This window comes from Aethalodelphis obliquidens, unplaced genomic scaffold (genome assembly GCF_003676395.1).
Source record: "Aethalodelphis obliquidens isolate GAN/ISIS:26980383/991018 unplaced genomic scaffold, ASM367639v1 scaffold45, whole genome shotgun sequence".
In the NCBI taxonomy this organism is placed as follows: Eukaryota; Metazoa; Chordata; class Mammalia; order Artiodactyla; family Delphinidae; genus Aethalodelphis; species Aethalodelphis obliquidens.
In genome coordinates, this window is record NW_020837989.1 from 6,495,122 (window position 1) to 6,512,970 (window position 17,849).

Below are 17,849 nucleotides of genomic sequence, written 5' to 3' on the forward strand. Positions count from 1 at the left end.
ATTACTCATTGCATGTGTGGCGTTATTGCATAAATTAACGCCATGGAAAGCAACCCACCCACCTTATGAGTAGCATTATACTGTAGAAAGAGTCACCTTCTTCATTTCTTCACTGTTCAGTGAAGATAACCCCAGAAAGTAGTAAATTTTTAAGAAGTTAGTACAATATTTCATTCTTGCAGATATGAGAACTGTGCTAAAGAGAAATAAAGTCATGTACCATATGTTTTGCCCACTGAGAGATGGGCCGTGGATTCATTCTCATGTGCTTCTTACTATTCCATACTTGGAAAGAAATTGATGTGACACAGGCCTGAAGATTTCAGGTAGGTTTTCTAAATTATCTGCGGGAAAGTTCTATTTATAGATGTTCAAACAGAGAGACAACATAATGCGTTACTTAGAAGGGAGAAAAAGTGAGATGGGCAAACAATTTCTTCCTAGAACTCTCTCTGACTCTGGGTATTTGGTCCACTAGCAAAATTGTTTACAAGACATTTTCTAAGTCCCTGGAGATGGTTTTGGCTCAATTAAAACCTGATTATTTTGTCCCCAGGATCTGAAGTAAGCTACGAAATTAAGAGAATTGACTTTGTCAGGTTTCAAGTTTCCTCCCTTCTCAGACCCAAGAAATTAACTCCTCATCATGCTGACAAATAACTGTGGCACCTGGCATCATTATCATAAATTTGTGTACCTCCATAACTGACCTTTCTAAGGAACCTGTGTTGTTCAACCTCATGGTCAGTAATGTTGACAATCTCTACCTAAGACAGTAACTATTACATAGTAGATACTCATTTGTTGAAGGAAGAACTATGAATGGACAGATGGATAATTATGTTAATATAGGTTATCAATATTCTTAGGATACAGATGTGCAATGTGTCAGCCACAGCAGCAGCCACTGTTTACATGTAACTAGCATTATGGAATTAATATACATTTATACGCCAAAAGAAACCCTCCACCCCATGTTTACTCAACATGGATTATAGACCTAAATGTTAAACTTAACACTATAAAACTTCTAAAAGGACACATATGAGAAAATCTCTGTGATAGTAGATAAAGCAAAGATTTCTTAAACACAACACCTAAAGCATGATCTATAAAAGAAAAATCAATGAGTTGGACATGATCAAACTCAAAACTTCTACCTTACAAAAGACACAGTTCAAAGAATGAAAAACCACAGCTGGGAGAAAATACTGGCAAAACACATATCTGACAAAAGACTTGTCTCCAAGATAGGTCAAGAATTCTCAAACTTGATGCTAAGTAAAGAAATCACCCAGTTTAAAAAAAATGAGCAAAAGATTTGAAAAAGTACTCTAGCAAAGATATACTGATGGCAAATAAACACATGAAAAGATGATCAACAACATCTGTCATGAGGGAAATTCAAATTCAAACTACAGTGAAATAACATGACACACCTATATAAATGCCTAAAAGTTAAAAGATTGGTCATACCAAGTCCTGGGGAGAAAGTGGAGAAATTGCAATCCTCATATTTTAGGATGTAAAATGTTAGTTACTTCGGAAAACAGTTTGAGTCTCCCAAAAACATACATTTATCCTAGGGCCCAGCAATCACACTCCTAGTTATTTACCCAAAAGAAATGACAACTTATATTTACCTAAAACCCTGTACACAAATGTTTATAGCAACTTTATTCGTAATTGCTCCATACACACTACAAGCACACAAATGTCCTTCAGCTAGTGGACAGAATCGAAAAACAAACTGTGGTATATCTGCACAATGGAATATTATGCAGCAATAAACAGAAAAGAAACAATGATATAGAGATAGAGATGGAGATATAACACAACATGGATGAATCTCATGAATTATGCTAAGAGAAAGAAGGCAAAGACTACATAATATATGGTTCCAGTTAAATGACATTCTGAAAAAGACACAATTATAGGAACAGAAAACAGATCCATTTTTGCCAGGTCTAGGAGTGGGTGCAGGGGTTGACTAGGAAGGGGGAAATTGGCAATTTCTTGGAGTGATGGAACTGTTTTGTATCTTGATTACAGTGGTGGTTACGAGACTGTATGACTTTGCCAAAACTCCAAGAACTATAAGCAAAAAAGGAAAAATTGTATTATATGTAGATTTCAAAAGTGAATATATATTGCATTCTGAGAAAAATCATAAAAACATGGGGCTAGAAATCTCCTAAAAATCTTCAAAAATAATAATTACTAACATTTGTTGAGTCTTTACCATGTGACAGGCACTGTGCTAAGGGTTTTTTGCACTTTATCTCATTCAATCCCCACCACAACCTTTTGAGGTAGGAACTATTGTTGATTCCCACATGCAGATAAAGAAGAAGTTAAGCATCTTTGCTCTGATCTCAATTCTCAGCCCAAGTAACATGTTTCCCAGATGCTGCATTCTGATCCATCATCCTACACAGCATTCCACTGATAATGGCAGGAAACAGGACAGGGACCCAGAGACCAGTCTCAATCCTGTTTTGCTACCAACACACTGTGTGAGCACAAACAAGTACTTAACTTTCCTGTGCTTTCTTATTTCAAAGTCCAAGGCACTGGAAAAATGATTTCTCAGTTTCTACTTAATCCTAGTTTATAAATCTATGAATAGCTTTTGGTCACTTGCTGCCTGGAGAGACCGACATTTCTGATTTATTTGGGCTCTTTACATGCCCTCTTGCTGCCCGGTTGGGTCCTGGTATTTGAAATTGAACCATTAGCTCTTTATTCCTTAAGATTAAGGCATAGTAGCTGCAGAATAGTACAGTGCACATGTTGGAGCCCTTGGAGTCTGGGAGCAGGTGTAGGGATCGTTCAAGTTCCTCACAGTCTAGCAGATGACAGAGAGAAATGAACAACCAACAGTGAACTAGGGTTTTGTGTTGTATGTTAAGTCTTTTGCTGTGAAGCAGTGATATTTGTAGCGGTAGGCAAGAAAGTGAGCTCTGGAGACAGGGAGAGCTGGGTTTAAAGCCTCTCTTCATCCTCAATTTCCTCATCTATAAAATGGGACAATAACAAGATATATTGCTATGTAGGTCGCTATATGCCTAATATGCGTATAAAGTGCAGAAGAACCCTGTGTGATACAATGATTAATCTTGCTCGCAACTGTTATTATGTTATTAAGGAACTGAACAAATTGGACATTCTTCTGGAATCAAAAAGGAAAGGAGGAAACAAATGCTCAGAAAGGGTAAATAAGTTGTTCAAGGCCAAATAGCTAGTAGGATTAAGAATACTCCACAGAGCAGTGTAGCACTCGAATGGGAGATCTGACTAAATGCTTTCTAATATCCATGAAATCCTGTATGTCTCTGACCTTGTAGAATGAGCTGTGTCCTTCATGTTTCTTTGAGACCCCCTTGCATCACCATCTATAACCAGAAGTTGGCAAGAACTATAAACCCCTACCCTCCTGTGCAATTGTGGGAGGGTTTCTCAACAAGATTAATCTCTCCATCTTTCCTTAGGGTACAGAGTGTTCCCACAGGAAATATGATTGCGCAGAAATGATGCTGTATTTGGCACTATCTTCATTCGTGCATTATCTTCTGTTCCTCACTGGAGTCATCTCTGGCACTCTCTGGAATTCCACTTATGTGACTTTTTCTTTTCATTTGCTTCCTCTCAAAGTAGTTATATAATCAACAATGCTTGAAGTCAATATATGACATACACCAGTGGTTCTCAAATCAGGGTTTATTTGTCCCCCAGGGGACATCTGGCAACATTTGGAAACATTTTTAGCTTCTCAGTTGGAGAGAAGGGACTGCTAGCATCTAGTAAGTAGAGGCTAAGGATGCTGCTGAATATCCTACAATACACAGGACAGCCTCCAAGAAAGAACCATCTGGCCCCAAATGACAAAAGTACCAAGGTTGAGAAACCACTCTACAGTGATAAAAGCACTTACACATCCATCTGCCCATTTGATTCTTATCACACCCTTGAGATGAAAGCCAGGTCAATATCCACATTCATCCCAAAATATCTCCTTAATAATGAGGAGGATATAGACAGACAGGTACTCCCACTGTGGGGCTGAGAAAACAGACCCAGGGAAGTAAAGTGAATGGAGCAAGGCAACAAAATAAGGTAGGGCAAAGTCAAAGCTTGGAATTTCCAGTGCTGTCTGTCAAGCATGTTTTTAAGGAATGTGATAAAAAACAAAACAAAACCTTTCCCTCCTCTAGCAGATAAGAGTAGCACAAAGCCAAACAACCTTAAAGTAGTAAATATATTTTCTTAAGTAATGATAGAATATTAGCTTGGGAAAGATCCTTAGAGATGATTTAATGTAATTCTATCATTTTACAGATAGGAAAAAAAATAGAGGCCAATGGCACAAAGTAGATGCATTTGTAGAGCAGAATATGCCAGACATTATTTCCTTTCTGTTCACCCATAAGGGCCTATTCTTTTTCTTAATTTTTATTTTATATTGGAGTATAGTTGATTAACAATGTTGTATTAGTTTCCAGTGTACAGCAAAGTGATTCAGTTATACATATATGTGTATCTATTATTTTTCAAATTCTTTTCCCATTAGGTTATTATAGAATATTGAGCAGAGTTCCCTGTGCTATAAAGTAGGTCCTTTTTTGGTTAACTATTTTAAATATAGCAGTGTGTTAACCACTGTGCTGGAGAAAACATTGGAAACTTCAGTGGTCAGCATGGGCACATTTATATGGGAAAGATACGGAGAAACAAACTCAGCATCACATGAGAACAGATGGGTTCTATACTGGGAGCTTAAGAAGGTTGGAAGGGACAAAGAAGGTCCATGAGAGAAAGTAGGTGAGGCAGAAATGAGGGCTCTAGAAGGTGAGTAGGCAAAGAGAAAGAGAAAAAAGAAAGGGAAATTATACATTTCCTATGTGTTTTGGAATTTCCATGCTTACTAAGTCTCTTGAGCAATGAGAAAAGAGAAGCTGCCACACAAACCAAACTTGAACTGTACTTTAAAAAATCTTTATCAGGGCTTCCCTGGTGGTGCAGTGGTTAAGAATCCACCTGCCAATGCAAGGGACACGGGTTTGAGCCCTGGTCCCGGAAGATCCCACATGCCACGGAGCAACTAAGCCCATGTGCCACAACTACTGAGCCTGCAAGCCACAACCACCAAGCTTACCCACCACAACTACTGAAGCCTGCACACCTACAGCCTGTGCTCCGCAGCAAGAGAAGCCACCACAATGAGAAGCCCATGCACCACAATGAAGAGTAGCCCCTGCTCACTGCAACTAGAGAAAGCCTGCATGCAGCAACAAAGACCCAAAGCAGCCAAAAATAAATAAATTTATTTTTTTAAACTTTTATCATTATTTTCTATCTTTGTAGTTAGAAAATATAATTTAAATTTTAAAATTATTTTAAAATTATTTTAGAACAGTATGGTTTTGGCACAAAAACAGAAATATAGATCAATGGAACAGGATAGAAAGTCCAGAGATAAACCCACGCACCTATGGTCACCTAATCTATGACAAAGGAGGCAAGAATATACAATGGAGAAAAGACAGTCTCTTCAATAAATGGTGCTGGGAAAACTGGACAGCTGCATGTAAAAGAATGAAATTAGAACACTCCCTAACACCATACACAAAAATAAACTGAAAATGGATTAAAGACTTACATGTAAGGCCAGACACTATAAAACTCTTAGAGGAAAACAGGGAGAACACTCTTTGACATAAATCTCAGCAAGATCTTTTTCAATCCACCTCCTAGAGTAATGAAAATAAAAACAAAAATACACAAATGGGATCTAATTAAACTTAAAAGCTTTGCACAACAAAGGAAACCATAAACAAAACAAAAAGACAAACCTAAGAATCGGAGAAAATATTTGCAAACAAAGTGGCTGACAAGGGATTAATCTCCAAAATATACTAACAAATCATGCAGCACAATATAAAAAAAAAATCAAAAAATGGGCAGAAGATCTAAATAGACATTTCTCCAAAGAAGACATACAAATTGCCAAAAAGCACATGAAAAGATGTTCAACATCACTAATTATGAGAGAAATGCAAATCAAAACTACAATGAGGTATCACCTCACACCAGTCAGAATGGCCATCATCAAAAAATCTACAAACAATAAACGCTGGGGAGGGTGTGGAGAAAAGGGAACACTCCTATGCTGCTGGTGGGAATGTAAATTGGTAGAGCCACTATGGAGAACAGTATGGAAGTTCCTTAAAAAACTAAAAATAGAACTACCATATGACCCAGCAATCCCACTCCTGGGCATATACCCAGAGAAAACCATAATTTGAAAAGATACATGAACCCCAATATTCACTGCAGCACTATTTACAATAGCCAAGACATGGAAGCAACCTAAATGTCCATCAACAGAGGAATGGATAAAGAAGATGTGATGGATATATACAACAGAGTATTACCCAGACAAATAAAAGAACAAAATAATGCCATTTGCAGCAACATGGATGGACCTACAGATTGTCATACTGAGTGAAGTAAGTCAGAAAAGATATCATATGATATGACTTATATATGGAATCTAAAAAAAAGGATACAAATGAACTTATCTACAGAACAGAAGTAGAGTCACAGATGTAGAAAACAAACTTATGGTTACCAAGGGATGGGGGGGAGGGAAAAACTGGGATTGACATATACACACTACTATATATAAAACAGATAACTAATAAGAACCTGCTGTATAGCACAGGGAACTCTACTTAATACTCTGTAATGGCCTATATGGGAAAATAATCTAAAAAAAAGAGTGGATATATGTATATGTATTGGGTGGGCCAAAATGTTCGTTTGTTTTTTCCCATAAGATGGCTCTACTAGCACTTAGTTGTCTTTAACTTCATTCGAAACAATTTTGTTAGATTGAATGTGACAGCTGTCATATCAGCATGCATTCTAAAAAATACTTATCAAAATTGGTGAATTTTTGTGTAGCCATTTTAATACTGAAGATGGAAGAAAAAAGGAACATTTTTGGCATATTATGCTTTATTATTTCAAGAAAGGTAAAAATGCAACTGAAACGCACAAAAAGATTTGTGCAGTGTACGGAGAAGGTGCTGTGACTGATCAAATGTGTCAAAAGTGGTTTGCAAAGTTTCATGCTGGAGATTTCTTGCTGGACGATGCTCCACAGTCGGGTAGACAAGCTGAAGTTGATAGCGATCAAACAGAAACAATAATTGAGAACAATCGATGTTATACTACATGGGAGATAGGCGACATACTCAAAATATCCAAATCAAACGCTGAAAATCACTTGCACCAGCTTGGTTGTGTGAATTACTTTGATGTTTGGGTTCCACATAAGTTAAGCAAAAAGAACCTTCTTGACCATACTTCCACATGCGATTTTCTACTGAAACATAATGAGAACATTCCGTTTTTAAAACAAATTGCGAAGGGCGATGAAAAGTAGATAGTGTACAATAATGTGGAATGGAAGAGATTGTGGGGAAGCAAAATGAACCACTAACAACCACACCAGAGGCCAGTCTTCATCCAAAGAACGTGATGTTGTGTATGTGGTGGGACTTGAAGGCAGTCCTCTATTATGAGCTTCTTCTGGAAAACCAAACGATTAATTCCAACAAGTACTGCTCCCAATTACACCAACTGAAGGCAGCACTCAATGAAAAGTGCCCAGAATTAGTCAACAGAAAACACAAAATCTTCCATCAGGATAATGCAAGACTGCATGTTTCTTTGATGGCCAGGCAAAAACTGTTACAGCTTGGCTGGGAAGTTCTGATTCATCCCGGATATTCACCAGACATTGCACCTTCAGATTTCCATTTATTTCAGTCTTTACAAAATTCTCTCTCTGATGGACACAATTTCAAATTCTGGAAGACTGTAAAATGCACCTGGAACAGTTCTTTGCTCAAAAAGATAAAACGTTTTGGGAAGGTGGAATTATGAAGTTGAGTGAAAAAAGGTAGAAGGTAGTGGAACAAAAGAGTGAATACACTGTCCAATAAAGGTCTTGGTGAAAGTGAAAAATGTGTCTTTTATTTTTACTTAAAAAACCGAAGGCACTTTTTGGCCCACCCAGTATAACTGATTCACTTTGCTGTACACCTGAACCTAACACAACACTGTAAATCAACTACATTCCAATAACCTACGCAAGCCACTGGAACAACCTCACCACCGGGGCAGAGAACAGAAGTAAGAGAACTACAACCTGGCAGCCTAGGGAAAGGAGACCTCAAATACTGTAAATTAGACAAAATGGGAAGACAGAGAAATATCTTACAGGCAAAGGAGCAAGATAAAAACCCACAGGACCAAATAAATGAACAGGAAGTAGGCACACTACCTGAAAAAGAACTCAGAGTAATGATAATAAAGATGATCAAAAATCTTGGAAACAAAATAGAGAAAATAAAAGAAATATATAACAAGGACCTACAAGAACTAAAGAAAAAACAGTAATGAACAACACAATAGCTGAAATTAAAAATATTCTAGAAATAATTAATAGCAGAATAACTGAGGCAGAAGAACGGATAAATGAGCTAGAGGAGAGAGTGGTGGAAATAACTGACACAGAGCAGAATAAAGAAAAAAGAATGGAGGACAGTCTAAGAGACCTCTGAGACAACATTAAGCACAACATAGGCTTCCCAGAAGAAGAAGAAAAAAAGAAAGTGTCTGAGAAAATATTTGAAGTGATTATACTCGAAAACTTCCCCAAAATGGGAAAGGAAATAGTAAATCAAGTCCAGGAAGCGCAGAGAGTCCCATACAGGATAAACTCAAGGAGAAACACACTGAGACACATATTAATCAAACTAACAAATGTTAAACACAAATAAAAAAATATGAAAAGCAGCAAGGGAAAAGCAACAAGTAACACACAATGAAGATTACTCTATCCAGCAAGAATCTCATTCAGATTTGACAGAGAAACTAAAAACCACAATGTTCGTTGCAGCACTATTTACAATAGTCAGGACATGGAAGCAACCTAAATGTCCACTGACAGATGAATGGATAAAGGAGATGTGGCTTATATATACAATGGAATGTTACTAAGTCATTAGAAAGAACAAAGTTGAGTTATTTGTAATGAGGTGGGGGGACCTATAGTCTGTCATACACAGTGAAGTAAGTCAGAAAGAGAAAAACAAATACCATATCCTAATGCACATATATGGACTCTAAGAAAATGGTACTGATGAACCTAGTGGCAGGGCAGGAATAAAGATGCAGACGTAGAGAATGGACTTGAGGACACGGAGAGGGGAAGGGGAAGATGGGACAAAGTGAGAGAGTAACACTGACATATATACACTACCAAATGTAAAATGGATAGCTAGTGGGAAGCTGCTGCATAGTACAGGGAGATCAGCTCAATGCTTTGTGATGACCTAGAGGGTTGGGATAGGGAGGTTGGGAGTGAGGCTCAAGAGGGAGGGCATAATGGGATATATGCATACATATAGCTAACTCACTTTGTTGTACAGCAGAAATTGGCACAACATTGTAAAGCAGTTATGCTCCAATAAAGATATTTTAAAATTTTTTAATATAAAATATACTCCAATAAAATTTTTTTTAAAAAAAACAAACAGACCAGTGGTTGCCAGGGGTTAGAGAAGAAAAGGGGATGAATAAGCAGAGTATGGAGGATTTTTAGGGCAATGAAACTATTTCGTATGATACTGTAATGGTGGGTACATGCCATGAAACATTTGTCCAAATCCATAGAATGTACAACACCAAGAATGAACCCTAGTATATATACCATGGGCTTTGAGTGATGATATGCCAATGAAGGGTCATTGATTAAAACAAATGTATATACTGCTCTAGGGGGGGATATTGACAGTGCAGGGGTTGTGCTTGTATGGTCAGAGCATATACGGGAATTCTCTCTACTTTCTCCTCAGTTTTGCTGTGAACCTAAAACTGCTCTAAAATAGAAAGCGTGTGCTTCCCTGGTGGCGCAGTGGTTGAGAGTCCGCCTGCCTATGCAGGGGACGCGCGTTCATGCCCCGGTCCAGGAAAATCCCACATGCCGCGGAGCGGTTAGGCCCGTGAGCCGTGGCCGCTGAGCCTGCGCGTCCGGAGCCTGTGCTCCGCAATGGAAGACGCCACAACAGTGAGAGGCCCGCATACTACAAAAAAAATAAAATAAATATAAAGAGTATTCAAAAACAATAAATAAAAATAAAATACATGTTATAGAAATATAATAATATAGAGCATGAGATTTTTTTCCTAGTTTCCCACTCGCCTGAAATAAATACTATTAGCCGCTTAAGCTATATTCTAAGTCTCTATTCTTGTCTATATTCTATACGATAAGCTATTAACTTTTATTTTTTTTAATAAAAATGGTATCGACACAAAAGGTCCAATGTCTTCATTTGGAAAGTATAATGGATATATCTTCACATTAGTACACACAGAGGTAGTACATTCTTCTTCCTAACTACACAGTAATCTACTGTTTGGATAGATCATAATTCATCATTGGTAAATATACATTTCACTTCTGGTGTGAGGGCTTCCTTACGGTAATTCCTACAAGGGGAGCTGCTATAGGACTTGATGGAATCATTCAGTAGGATATGTACATTTAAAATGTTATAGTCAAGGATAAAAAACAAGGTCATACTAAATAGCAAAGAGAACTAAATTCAATATTCTGTGACAAACGATAATAGAAAAGAATATGAAAAAGAATGTGTATGTGTATGCATATATATATACATACACAGTTTTTTATATATATAAAACTGAGTGTTTTACATATGTGTGTATATATATATATATATATATATATATAACAGAGTCACTTTGCTGTACAAAGGAAATTAACAAAACATTGTAAATCAACTATACTTCAATAAAATTAAAAAATAAAATGTGACAGTCAAGGTGCCCCCAATAACTTCAATCAATGTTAAGTCTTCCCAAATGGGCTTTTTAAAAAATAAATTTATTTATTTATTTATTTTTGGCTGCATTGGGTCTTTGTTGCTGCACGCGGGCTTTCTCTAGTTGCAGCGAGTGGGGGCTACTCTTCATTGCGGTACACAGGCTTCTCACTGCAGTGGCTTCTCTTATTGCAAAGCACAAGCTCTAGGTGCGCGGGCTTCAGTAGTTGTGGCACTCAGGCTCAGTAGTTGTGACACATGGGCTTAGTTGCTCCGCGGCATGTGGTATCTTCCTGGACCAGGGCTCGAACCCGTGTCCCCTGCATTGGGAGGTGGATTCTTAACCATTGTGCCACCAGGGAAGTCCCCGAAATGGGCATTTTAAATTAGTGGCCACCTTCTCCTTGAAGCAGACCCTGACACCTCTGGCTGGAAATCAGCCCTTGCGCTCAGAACATTTCTACCTTTTGTCAGCACAGTTCTCCGAGTCTTTTTTCTCTTCAGTGGCAGCTCCACATTTGAGTTAACTTACATTATTCTTCTGATGTCAGTACCTGGGACAGGAAGCTTGGGTGAGAGGAAAATAAATGTCAAGTGAAGATCCCAGGGTTTCATGAGCTGCTTCCAGCTCCTTCCTTTTTTCTGCTGATCTCTCCTGAACGAGTTCTGCCAAACATGTATCCTGGCCAGCTGTGCCAACCAGTGAAAAATGAATTAAGAAGGACAGCCAATGAAACGATCAAACAACCCACAGAACTGAGTAACTCAGATCTTCTGGAGAAGTTTCACTTCTACAGATATTCTAAATAAATCACGGGCCTTCTAGGGATGGTCCTTTGCACTCTGTCCTGAAAATTAAAGCAAAATGTCAATATTCTCTCTTTAGATGAAATCTCCAAACTGAAACTCCAGTAAAGAATCAGGCCTGGAATAAGAGGTTATCTGTCTCCAACTGCTTACCTAGAGCAAAGGGCCCTAGGCCGGTCTTCCTGAAAATCTCTTCCCTGGAATACCAAGCCCATAATATACTTTAGGGAATAAAAGATGGGTTCAAATAAGTCGGCAAACACCACGCACTGTATTCCCCTCTTAGGTATTCACAAAGCATATTCACAACCAAGAGTCTCTGAAGAGGCTTTCAAAACCCCCTGCTGCTAAGAAACCTGTATAACATATTAATACTGAAGTTACACACTTTGGGAAACATGTCCACAGCCAAGTTTTGCCTCCATCCTTTCTGACTCACCCTCTCGAGACTCTTTTCAAAAAGTGGGTGCTGTTTTGGAATCATATTAAGCCATTCTGTGGGTTGTAAAGCATAATACTGATATTAAGGACTGTTATTATAGCAGTCATGTCAATAACACAGATGTTAAATCAATACTCCAGAACTATTTATTTAGCAACTACTAAGGGTCCAGCAGTAGGAATATAACAGCAGGCAATGAGGTCCCTGTTCTCTGGTCTAATTCTTGGAATGGTACAATCTTCACACCTGCCATCCCCACTCCCACCCCCACCAAAACATCCTCTGTGGTATAGAGAGCCTAGAAGATGCTCTTTGCTGAGGAGAGAACAGAATTACTATTCTCCCTAACGAACAAAAAAGTCACCAGGAAGAGGGTTCTCCTGTGCTCTTTGAATTACAATTCGAGAGGAAGTCTAATGGAAAGATAAGGTTAGCTCTACTGATATTTCAATGTCAACAAGACAGAAGCTATGATCACTTTGCCAGAGTCTTCTAATCTGTAAAATGTTATGAACACACAAACCTCGGGAGCCAAGTTATTTAAGTTGTTCTACTGTTAAAACAACCAGAACTAAATGGAATGTTTCTGAAATTTGTCCTAGAGTCCTGATAAATGTGTGGAGGTTGAATCCATCATGTCTGCCTCTGCTGGAGTACAAAACTAAGAGCTGAGACAAACTCTTAATGGCTTGCGTACAAAAAGGAACAGGCTCAAATATTACCAGTGGGAGTGCAACGTTCATATATTAGTAGTACAAGCTCTTTATAGAGGAACTTGCAAATATTTATCAAATTTTAAATGTATATACCATTTGACCCAGCAGTTAATTCATTAACTCATTCAACAAATATGTACTGTGTATTGTTGGAGGTGCTAGAGATACGTTCTACAAACAAGTGAACATACCATATTTTAGGTGATGATAAAGGGCAAGCAGGAAAATAAATCAGGTTAAAGGGAATGGAGAGTGCCAAGGTGGGACACAGGTATTCAGTGAAGGCCTCTCTGATCAAGTGAAAACTGAAGGGAATGAGAGGTAAGCTATGTGGGTACCTTGGGAAAGAGTGTTCCAGGCACAGTGATGCTATATGATCTGAGGTCAGAGTGCACTTGACATTTTAAGGCACAGAAATGAGGTCAGTGTGGCCAGAGCAAAGTGAGATAACTCAGAGAGGCAGCAGGACCCAAAGCATGAAAAAGTCACAAATTAGATTATTCGAGGCCTCCAGGCCAGAGTAAGGACCTTGATTTTTCTCTAAGAGAGATGGGAAGCCACGTGGACATTCTTGGCAGAGCCATGCATAATGTAATGCTTTTAGACAATGACTGTGACCTCTTGCATGGAGAAGAGATTGTTGAGGAGCGATGCAGAAGGAGAGAGACAAGACGGGAGGCCACTGCAATAATCCAGGGAAGATAGGATGGTAGTCTGCACCAGGGTGGCAGCCATAGAGTGGGAAGAATTGATCATAGCTGGGAAAGGATTGGCTGCTAGTTTGTATGTGAGTGAGATAAAGGCAACAAGGATGAATACAAGGTTTTTGGCCTGAGACACTGGAAGGCTGGAATTCCATTTACTAAAATGGAGAAAGCTCCAAAACAAAAAAAAGGAGACAGGTTTTGAGGGATGGATTCAGCATATTATGAGTTCAGTTTTAGACTTGTTGACTTGGAGAAGCAATTTAGACATCCACATAGAGATGGTCAGTGGGCAAATGAATACACAGATCTGGATTCAGGGCAGGGGTCAATCTGGTAATATATATTCGGGAGTTCTCACTATGTGGTATTTGAGGCCACAAAATTGCTCAAGATCTTCTAGAGAGTAGGTCTAGATAGGACAGAAAGGAAGGCCACATTCTAAGAATTTATTCTATCCATACATTCATGAATATGTGAAAAGTGACATATGTATAAGAACATTCATAGGAGCATTATTATGCAAAAGATTGAAAGCAATAAAAATCCACTGATAAAGAACTGGGGAAGTAATTATAGTTCAGCCTTACACTGGAGTATTCTTCAGTAGTCTTTTAAAAAATGAAGTCACCTGCTGCTAACGTCATACTTAAACCTGAAAAACTGAATGCTTTCCGCCTAAGATCAGGTACAAGGTATGGAGGTCTACTCTTACCACTCTTATTCAATATAGTATTGGAAGTTCTAGATACTGAAATAAGTCAAGAAAAAGAAATAAAAGCCATATAGAATAAAAAAAAAGAAAAAGAAAAGAAATAAAATGATCCCTTTGTGCAGGTGACCTGCTTATCTAATGTAGAAAATACCAGGAAATCTATTAAAAATAAGTTCTGGTGACTTCCCTGGTGATCCAGTGGTTAAGACTCTGTGCTCCCAATGTAGGGGGCCCAGGTTCAATCCCTGGTCAGGGAACTAGATTCCGCATGCCACAACTAAAAGCCTGCATGTTGCAACTAAAAGATCCTACATGCCACAACTAAAGATCCCACATGCCACAACTAAAGATCCCACTCGGGGCACTGAAGATCCCGCATGTGGCAACTAAACCCTGGCACAGCTACATAAATAAATAAATATTTTTTAAAAATTCTGGAATTTTTCAGCAATGAGTGAGTTGATCAAGTTTGCAGAATGCAAATCAAAGCACAAAAAATAAACGCATTTCCATATACTAACAATGAACCTACGGAAATTGAAATTATAACATAGTACCACCATAGTACTGTTAATCATATCACAATGTATACATATGTTAAATCATCACCTTTTACATCTTTTAAAAAATCATGTTGTACAACCTAAATACATACAACGTTGATTTGTCAACCATATCTCAATAAAGCTAGAAAAAACACAGTACAATTTATGACCACTCCAAAAAAAATGAAAGGTTTAGATAACAACATATACAGATTGTCTGCTGAAAATTACACAATGTTGATGAAATAAACCAAATAAGACCTAAGTGAATGAAGAGCATAGTAAATACTCAATGTAGTAAAGATGTCACTTCTTCCTAAACTGACCTACAGGTATAATGCAATTACTAACAAAAGTCCAGCAAGTATTTTATATGCATAGCCAAGTTTACTCTGAAATTCATGTGGAAAGCCACAGTCCCCACAATAGCTAAAACAATCTTACATAGAAGAATAAAGTAGAAGAAATCAGTCTATTTGATTTCATGACTTATTATATGTTACAATAATGAAGACAGTGAGGTACTGGTGGAAGGGTAGACACAGATCCATGGAACAGAATAGAAAACACACAAATAGACTCATGCAAACATGTGCTATTGATTTTTGATAAAGAAAGATGCAAAAGCAATTCACTAGAAGAAGGATAACCTCTTCAACAAGTGGTGCTAGAGTAATTGGACACCAAGAAGCAAAAAATAAATAAATAAACCTCAACTTCACATCTTATACAAAAATTAACTTAAAATGGGTTTTGGACTGCAATGTAAAACTATAAAACTTTAAAAGAAAACATAGCAGAAAATCTTCAGAATCTAGGGCTAGACAGAGTTCTCAGACTTGACTCCAAAAGCATAATCTATAAAGGAAAATACTAATAAATTAGATCTCATCAAAATTAAAAACTCTTGCTCTGTAAAACTCCATGGAAAGAGAATCAAAAGACAAGCTACAAAAGGAAGAAAATATTCACAAGCCCCATATCCAACAAAGAACTGGTAACTAAAATATATTTTTAAACTCTCCAACCTCAACATTAAAAAAATAAAACATCCCAATTAGAAAACTGGCAAAAGACATAAACAGACATTTCAACAAAGAGGACATACAGATGATAAAGGCACAAGAAAAGATGTCCAATATCATCAACCATCAGAGTCATTACGATTTTAATTTGGAAAGCAAATTAAAATCATAATGAGCTATCATTACACACCAGACAGAATTGCTAAAATAAAAATTGTGACATCACCACACACTCGTATGGATGCAGAGGAACGGGAAAACTCACACGTTGCTGGTAGGAATGTAAAGTGGTATAGCCACTACGGAAAAGTTTGGTAGTTTCTTTTAAAACTAAACACGCAATTACCATACAAACCAGCAACCACACACTTGGGCATTTATCGAGAAAATTGAAAACTTATTGTTTACGCAAAAAAACTTATATAAATACTCACAGCAGCTTTATTCATGATAATAAAAATCTAAAAACAGCCTGGATGTCCCTGAGCAGATGAATGATGAAACGAACTGTGATACATAAATGTATACTCAATAACAAAAAGGAACAAACTATGGATACTCAGAACTTGGACAAATCTCCAGGGAATTATGTTCAGTAAGAAAAAGCCAGTCTGAAAGGTAACACATTGCATGATTCATATAACATTCATATAACATTTTTTGAATGACAAAAATTTATTCACAGATTAGTGAATGACAGCAGTTAGGGACCAGGAAGACGTGGGAGGAAGGTGGGTGTGACTATAAGGGTGATGGAAATGTTCAGTGTCTTGACCGGCAGTGGATACACCAAACTACACATGTGATGAAACTGCATAGAACGAAATGCTCCAACATTCTCTCTTATACGTAAATAAATATAAGTAAAACTGGAGAAATCTAAATAAGATCAGTAGATTGTATCAACACCAACATTTTAGGTGCGATATTGTACTAACAGTTTTGCAAAATGCTGGCGTTAAGGGAAATTGTATAAATAGTACACAAGATCTGTGTTATTTCCTAAAACTGCATGAGAATCTACAATTCTCTCAACATTTTCAATAAAAAAGTAACTGTTTAAACAAACTACAAAAAAAAGGAGAGAGACTGCTTTATTTACACTGATAAGGAAGATATTAGATATTTATCTGATTTAATTTATCCATGATAGAGTAGCTAAAAACACAAGGTACATAAGAGAAACCTGCCATTGTAAGGGAAAGGAGCAGACCAGCTCTGGGTAGGACAGTGGAGGGACCGGTAACAGCGATTGCCTCTGGGGAAGGAAACTGGGGGGGAGGAAAACCAAGGAGCCGGAATGGGAGGGGAGACCCATTTTCGCATTTTACCTTTTGAATTTTGAGCCATGGGCATATAATATCCATACCCCTCAAAAAATAATTAATTTTAAATAAAAATAAGTTGTTCCTGAATGAAAATTGGTAAGCCTGAACAATGAAATAATAACATAGAGAACCAATCAACCAACACACATTTTTTTAACTGTCCCCTAAGATAGATGCACAGATAGAGGCTATGAAAGATTTGGAGTAGTGTGTAGAAAGCATTACCAATATGAAGTCAGAGAGAAATGTTTACAAACAGGGAGAAATAATTAACATTATATGGCAGCTATGCTAAATTCCAACTGAGTAGTCTAACCAGTAAAGTCTTAGGAGAAATTATAATGGGGGAGATTTTGCAGAGTTGGGGTAGAAGAAACGTTCCCTACAATAGGTGAGATGACTTTGACCTTGAACTTCAGAAAGAATTTGAACAGGTAAAGAGGGGACCAGTTTAAAGATATTTAGGTGAACTAATAACAGAAGTGATACCTTATATTTTCATAATGCTCTGGAGATTACCAAGTCTGTTGAAATTATTAGAGGGCTCTGAAATAGTTGTTAACATTTTGCACATGTGCTAACTGAAGACTCGAAAAATTAAATGAAGTTCCCCATGTCCCAGATCTCATAAGCTAAAGAGAACAG